Source organism: Mytilus californianus, unplaced genomic scaffold, assembly GCF_021869535.1.
Source record: "Mytilus californianus isolate M0D057914Y unplaced genomic scaffold, xbMytCali1.0.p SCAF_9, whole genome shotgun sequence".
Taxonomy (NCBI): domain Eukaryota; kingdom Metazoa; phylum Mollusca; class Bivalvia; order Mytilida; family Mytilidae; genus Mytilus; species Mytilus californianus.
Window position 1 is genome coordinate 72024495 of NW_026262745.1, and position 8681 is coordinate 72033175.

Consider the following 8681-nt stretch of genomic DNA (forward strand, 5'->3'; position numbering starts at 1 on the left):
TTATCTACACTTCGTTTTTTTTTACCCCATATTTTCCTTTTTTTAACGTAGTTTTTTTTTTAAATTCAAATTAAAGATATTCAGCATTGACATAACTACGAATAATGTAAAACTTTCGATTTCTGATGTACTAGTTATTGCTGTAACAACATATATAATATTTTGTGAAAAACAGTACATTCACAAATATTATCTGTTTAAGATATTCAATTACCTAAAAAGACTCAAGAAGAACAAAAATGATGTGAAATACAAAATTACAAAATTAATTGCACTATTTTCATAAAAATATGCATGCATATATACTTTCAATTATTATTATAATATTTGTTTTACCAAATAATTCAAAGTGCAGATGCAGAAAAATATATGTTGTTGAATATTTGATTAAATTTCAGAATCTAACGTTATTGTTAATATCTGATTTGTGATAAAAAAATTATTATTTTTATTATATATTATGTATATTTGAAATAAATCATCATTCCATAAATGAGTTAAATTTACTTGTTCCAAATCAGACATTTGTCAATGGTTGTTAAGATCTTTTTCATGGTTTTTCAGGACTTTCAGATTTGACAAACAATTTTTAACCGGATTTTCAAACTCATGTTAATCAACAAGAGCAAATCGCAAACTCGATCTATAAGGTTGTACACTAATACACCAAAAAATCGTTTTGGTGATTCAGATATTACAAAAATAAGTCTGGATAAGTTATGTTTTTATGAATTTTTCTATTTTCAAGTGCTGTTACACCAAGTTCCAATATTCAGATTGACATATGCTAGTACTGCTAAAAAAAGTTTTGATAACAGTTTGAATTTATGAGGGACATGGATAACACTTTGAGCGTTGGTCACTTTATTGGGAGGGACATATACAGACAGTGGCCCACTTAAAACTAGAACAAAATATTTACAATTAAAGATAGAATATAGAGAAGAAATAGGAAAGAGATATCAACCAGATAAAAAAAGCAGAAAACAGACAAAGGCCACCAATGGATGTTCAACGCATCAGGAAAATCCCGCACCCAGAGTAGGGTTGCAGATTGCCCCTAAACAGTCATATAGAATAGTGCAGCAAAAGGGCGCCATACTAAATCTTGAACCTTACAAATGAACCAAAATTATTTAAAAAACACACACACAAGTCTAACAAAGCATAGGGTTTCCTGACCTGCGACAGGCGCAAAAATGTCGGCATTCACCTCAAAAGCTAACCAAACCTTTAAACAGACTTATTCGGAAAGGATATAGTTACGATACTGTTGTCAAGTCATTAAGGATTGCATATTTTGGTATTAATATTGATTCACTCATATTGTCTTTGCATCGGAAATAAACACATTTATTCTAAAACCAGTTGTTGGCATGATACGGGTTATGTTCTTCTGATATATTTTATGATGGTATGATACTAAACCCCTAACCGGAGGGATTGAACTTGATTTTCATATGATGAAGACATAATCTTTCAATCAGTTTAATTGAGGTCTGGAGCTGGCATGTCAGAAACTGCTAGTAGTCCTTTGTTAATTTATGTGTCATTGTCATTTTGCTTAGTTTCTTTTGTTACCTTTTCTGACATCGGACTCGGACTTCTTTTGAACTGAGTTTTACTGTGCGTATTGCTATGTGTTTCTTTATTCTACATTGGCTAGAGGTAAAGGGGAGGGTTGAGATCTCACAAACCATGTTTAACCCCGCCGCATTTTTGCGCCTGTCCCAAGTCAGGAGCCTCTGGCCTTTGTTAGTCTCGTATGTTTTTTTAATTTTAGTTCCTTTATATGTTTTGAAGTCCATATTTTACCACCCATGTGCATAGATTGAATAATGTTTTCTTCCGTAATAGACAGATGTTCTATTAAGGTCAATTTGACGTTGACGTGCTAAACGTGATAAAATCAATCATAGCATTGTCAGATTGTTATCGACTCCTGAATTTGAATGTCCTTTTGGAATCTTTCGCCTCTCTTGTATGGACAATAGGAACTTTTTTATACTATAAGAATAAGGGGTTATTAGCGTCATCTAGTTATGTTCATTAAGGTTATTTTGACTGTGAACGCGTGTGAAACTTTAGGGAAGAATTATTTAGAAACCGAAGTACTAATGGTTATGGTTTGTAAATGAAAAGTTGAGTTAACACATCATTTGTTTTCGTTATCTCATCACGAAATAAGACAAAATATAAAACATTGGAATGATTACCAAATAATGAGTAATTAATAAAAAATGTAAGGTAGTGCAACAATTCTTTATGAAAAGAATGCAAATTATCTACACTTCGTTTTTTTTTTACCCCATATTTTCCTTTTTTTAACGTAGTTTTTTTTTTAAATTCAAATTAAAGATATTCAGCATTGACATAACTACGAATAATGTAAAACTTTCGATTTCTGATGTACTAGTTATTGCTGTAACAACATATATAATATTTTGTGAAAAACAGTACATTCACAAATATTATCTGTTTAAGATATTCAATTACCTAAAAAGACTCAAGAAGAACAAAAATGATGTGAAATACAAAATTACAAAATTAATTGCACTATTTTCATAAAAATATGCATGCATATATACTTTCAATTATTATTATAATATTTGTTTTACCAAATAATTCAAAGTGCAGATGCAGAAAAATATATGTTGTTGAATATTTGATTAAATTTCAGAATCTAACGTTATTGTTAATATCTGATTTGTGATAAAAAAATTATTATTTTTATTATATATCATGTATATTTGAAATAAATCATCATTCCATAAATGAGTTAAATTTACTTGTTCCAAATCAGACATTTGTCAATGGTTGTTAAGATCTTTTTCATGGTTTTTCAGGACTTTCAGATTTGACAAACAATTTTTAACCGGATTTTCAAACTCATGTTAATCAACAAGAGCAAATCGCAAACTCGATCTATAAGGTTGTACACTAATACACCAAAAAATCGTTTTGGTGATTCAGATATTACAAAAATAAGTCTGGATAAGTTATGTTTTTATGAATTTTTCTATTTTCAAGTGCTGTTACACCAAGTTCCAATATTCAGATTGACATATGCTGGTACTGCTAAAAAAAGTTTTGATAACAGTTTGAATTTATGAGGGACATGGATAACACTTTGAGCGTTGGTCACTTTATTGGGAGGGACATATACAGACAGTGGCCCACTTAAAACTAGAACAAAATATTTACAATTAAAGATAGAATATAGAGAAGAAATAGGAAAGAGATATCAACCAGATAAAAAAAGCAGAAAACAGACAAAGGCCACCAATGGATGTTCAACGCATCAGGAAAATCCCGCACCCAGAGTAGGGTTGCAGATTGCCCCTAAACAGTCATATAGAATAGTGCAGCAAAAGGGCGCCATACTAAATCTTGAACCTTACAAATGAACCAAAATTATTTAAAAAACACACACACAAGTCTAACAAAGCATAGGGTTTCCTGACCTGCGACAGGCGCAAAAATGTCGGCATTCACCTCAAAAGCTAACCAAACCTTTAAACAGACTTATTCGGAAAGGATATAGTTACGATACTGTTGTCAAGTCATTAAGGATTGCATATTTTGGTATTAATATTGATTCACTCATATTGTCTTTGCATCGGAAATAAACACATTTATTCTAAAACCAGTTGTTGGCATGATACGGGTTATGTTCTTCTGATATATTTTATGATGGTATGATACTAAACCCCTAACCGGAGGGATTGAACTTGATTTTCATATGATGAAGACATAATCTTTCAATCAGTTTAATTGAGGTCTGGAGCTGGCATGTCAGAAACTGCTAGTAGTCCTTTGTTAATTTATGTGTCATTGTCATTTTGCTTAGTTTCTTTTGTTACCTTTTCTGACATCGGACTCGGACTTCTTTTGAACTGAGTTTTACTGTGCGTATTGCTATGTGTTTCTTTATTCTACATTGGCTAGAGGTAAAGGGGAGGGTTGAGATCTCACAAACCATGTTTAACCCCGCCGCATTTTTGCGCCTGTCCCAAGTCAGGAGCCTCTGGCCTTTGTTAGTCTCGTATGTTTTTTTAATTTTTGTTCCTTTATATGTTTTGAAGTTTAGTGTGACGTCCATTATCACTGAACCAGTACACAATTTTATTTAGGGGTCAGCTGAGGACCACCTCCGGGTGCGGGATTTTCTCGCTGCGTTGAAGACCCATTGGTGGCCTTCGGCTGTTATCTGCTCTTTAGTCGGGTTGTTGTCTCTTTGACATATTCCCCATTTCCATTCTCAATTTTATTCAACACTAGTTTAAGATCGAAGATTATTGATGGTCAAAAGCATTACCATCGTCCAAATGTAAAAAAAAGTCATCCAAATCTAGATCTATCACTGGGAGCTTTGATGACCTTCATTCACATCTCCATCATTCGCGTCGGCTATATTACATTCGTACCATTCATATTCCACTGCCTGTAAACTTTCTAAAAATGTTTAAAAGATTATGCAAGTGGTGTATAGATATGTTTCCCAATATACAGACTAGAAAGTATAATTTGTGTTCTGGGTATTTTCTAATTAGATTAACCAAAATTCTGTCCACAGTGAAAACGGGATTACAGAAATACTGTGAAACTGTTTACTCGCGAAGTGGCATGAACTATATGCGGATTCTTAAGAACTTAAAAGAACTTCTAGAAAATTTAAAATCACGGACATTCTCTGAAATAATACACAAAATTTCCTCAATAACAATGGTACCATTTGCAACAAGTTTATTGTTTTGGGGATATAATTCTTCATATTTTGTTAAAAATGAGCCCGAAAATAAAACATGCTACACAGAAGAACAAGTGATAAGTATGCTGTAGTTTCTCATTGACAAATATTTGTTGTATTTTGACATGAAATTTTCCAGCAGGTTGTCGGCATTCCTATGGTATCCAACTGTGTAATTATCTATGCCGACCTTTTCTTATTTTCATATGAGTTGGAGTTCCTTCAGACACTTTAGAAAAAAATAGAAGATCTAAGAAGTTAAATCATTTAATTTCATATACAGGTATTTTGGTGATGTAATTTTCATTAACCATCCAAACTTCTCTGATTGAATTAACCTGAACTAGAGATTAAATAAACCATAAATACAGCTTCTTCCACCTGTCTAGACAATCACCTCGAATTTGACCATAACCGTCATCTTAGTACAAGAATCTATGATAAACGAGACGATTTCAATTTTGAAATTATAAATATTCCTCACTTTAGCAGCAAAATAACAACTTCAACCGGAGTAATAATTCTCAACTCATACGATATCCAAGAGCTTGCAGCTGCTACTCAGACTTTGTTAAACGTCATCGGTGTCTGAGCAAATAATTAATGAGCCAGGGCTTTATCAAATGACGACAGTTCTCAAAAGGTTCATAGGAAAGTACCAAGACCTAGTATAAATATTCAGTGTCTACTTCACAAATAGTATACAAAATGGTTTTGAATTATAGATTCTAGGTGCTGAAATTGTGTATCTTTTTATTTACTTTACAGTTTTCCCTTTATTTTCTTTATGCTTATATGCTTCTCTTGGACATTTGACTTTTTGACTCGGTACTTATACACCCGGGTTTTTGACTTTTGGTGTTCCTGGAGTAGGTGGGTCCTGATGTGCGATTCGGACACAAGAGGTTTGTACAGTGTTGTTTCTATTTTATTCACTCTCGTAAATATAAATTACTTTAGTTATACCTTATGGAGAAAGTGTGTACTATATAGTATATACTATCAACTACAAAAACTTTTTTTATCGGCTTCTTTGAAAATACAGTATAAACTACAAAAACCTTTTCGTTAGCTACATCAATCCTTTTGTCGACGTCTTTGTTAGATTTATTTGTTTGTTTGTTTGAATTTTTTAATCAGTTGTGTTGTATGTCTGTGATGTGTGTTTATACAGTTTTGACTGCTAGATCCCAATTATTGTCACATTAACATTTTATGTGTGTTCGGGTTGATCACCCATTTTTATCAATATAACGGAACTATAAATAACTGTAATACAAGTGGGAGGTTTATCTAGCTATAAAACCAGGTTTAACCAGGTTGTTCTATTAACCTTTGAAAATATGAAATAATAAAGATTAATAAATCAAATCCCCCAAGCAATACTACATGCATATCCAGGTAAACAATATGCTATAAGTTATTTATAACATGTCAGAAAGAAAAACAACTAATGGGTTATAATTGTATAATGGAATAACCCTAGTCATTGAAATCACTTCTTATATTTCCAAAAACTCAAGAATATCTTTATCATAGAGAAATTGTGGGACAAACTGTTCAATAACCATTACCCAAAACAATAAAGAGTTGTAGTAAATTGGAAGTTTGGTATTTTTGTGTCATAATTTCATATTTTAAAAATACAAATTAAATCAACCAGTCAACGAATTCGCATTTACCGACAATATCTTATTAGTGTCAAAGATGAAAACATTGAAAGGTAACGCCAACTGTGGTAAATTCAGCTTTTCAGCAAAAACAAATATATAAATGTCATATTATTTCCAAATTCATGACGCTTCTTCTGTCAATGTATGAAAATCTACAACAAACAGCAGAAAATTATTTTCAATGGTGGGTAAGGTGTGTTTTGTGTTCCTTCAAGAGGATTTTGAAAATAAATATTCTTTCCTGTTAAGAACTGACAGCATATAACTTTGACCAAAAAGGGATGAAAATGAAAAAATTACTCCCCAAAGGAGAGGCAACAGATACCAAAGGGACATTCAAACTCAAAATAAGCCGAAAATAAACTGACAACGCCATGGCTAAAAAAGAAAAAGACAACAGACAAACAATAGTACACAAAACTTAACATAGAAAACTAAAGACTGAGCAACACGAACCCTACCAAAAACTGGAGGTGATCTTAGGTGCTCCAGAAGGGTGTCCCCAATCTCCGGAAAATTAGTTTCAAGATCCGCCGTTGCAGGAAGACACGGCGGAAGCTCGTGTCATCATGAATGTTACATTTCATTTTGAAATGAAGGTTAATTTCAGAATGACGCGAGATTACTGTAAGCCAATCAAAATAACGTATTATAATGAAACATACAAGTAATGTAATTATTAAGCCGAAAAGAAATGGGTGAAGGTCATCCCTTAACTCTTTTGCTATATGGATAATACCGGTACAATAATATCGTAAAGTCCGAGATTGCTCCTACGTCTACATCACAGCCTTTTTCGGGGATTTGTTGCACAGCCCTAGCAAAATCCAAAACGGCCGTCGGACGTCAGACTGCAGTTTTTTCAAAGCACTTCGACAGATAATACCGCAAAAATCTTTTTGTCATATTGTATATTTTAATATTTTACGAGTCCGAATGTTTATGATTACATTTTGGTTTTAGGACTCCATTGATGTAGTTATATACAGAGTATTACTTGTGAACTGTGCCTACTCCTTACCAGTAAAACTCACTCCACAAGTGGTAAGAGTCAATCTATTTTAATTATGTAATGTTGTAAACAGAACGTTATGGATTATTTCCCTTTAAATATGCGGTTTTAAGCATATCTAAGATATTGGCTTAATTAGTCTTTATAAAAATAGTATTTGCAACTTAATGATTGTTGTAATGTAATAGTATGTAAAGATTAAATAATATATTATGTTCCGATTAGTTTATTGTTATATGTGCAGTTTTCACTTTAGTTTTGTACCGTACACATAGTTTACCAGTAAACATTATATAGTACACTATTTATGATCAAGGGTTACATTCTTGTGTAGTATATCACAATGAGAAATAAAAGTACACGTGACATCAATTTACTGAATGTATTTATTATTGAATTAGTAGTATAGTACACAGTAATTAAGAGCATTGTATTTTACTATTACCATATGTGATAATGTGTAATTTAAGATACTTGTGTTTTATAAAATAGAACTGTTAATTATAATTGTGATATTGTTATTTCAGAGTTTATTTTCTATTACTGGTATTAAATCATCCGAACCCTATAGAACAGAGTTTGTTATTACTTAATCCATGATACGACCCTGTTACAAAATGGCGCCCAACGTAGTTTATGGATTGATGGCACTGTCAGATTAGGGTACCAGTGTGTGTGTTTAGTGACAACCGAAGCAGACGACAGATGAGACCTCGTGATGTGTTTGTTTACCAACCATGCGCAGATGTCCGAAGATGCACGTGCCAGTGTTTACATCCGTTGATGTCCACATGTGTTTATTTACATTAACATTTTATACCGTTTTCCAGTTATGAAGATTTGTGAAACCGGAAGTTACTTTCAGTAACTTAGACTTTTTGATTTTCTTAATTGAAAATAGAACTTTTGTTGTTATAATTAATTCATATTATTGTGATTGGAATTGGAAAAATAACTTAGCTTTATAAGGTAGGCTTTTTACTTATATATATATTATAATTGTATACTGAAATAGTTTGCTTACACACTTTAAAAAAAAAAAATAAATAATTTACACATACTTTAATTTGTTCACATAAAGGAGACTTTAATTAGATATCATATATTGGTCGATTACTATATCGCATTGCAACACCAACACTGACTTATTACAGCAACACACGTTGATAGATAGATAGCATACATACATGTAGTGTTATTGGTATACCACCGTTCAACTTAAACTTAGTTACACTTAAACATTTTT

At 32.1% G+C, this 8681-nt stretch overlaps 1 long non-coding RNA gene across 1 annotated transcript; it reads left to right on the top strand.

Annotated features, from left to right (window-relative positions):
- The first annotated feature begins 7326 nt into the window (after nt 1-7326).
- Nucleotides 7327-8003, top strand: LOC127714570 (uncharacterized). Its single transcript, XR_007987795.1, has 2 exons — nt 7327-7467; nt 7963-8003. It is a non-coding gene; the product is annotated as an uncharacterized LOC127714570 (long non-coding RNA).
- The last annotated feature ends 678 nt before the right edge of the window (nt 8004-8681 follow it).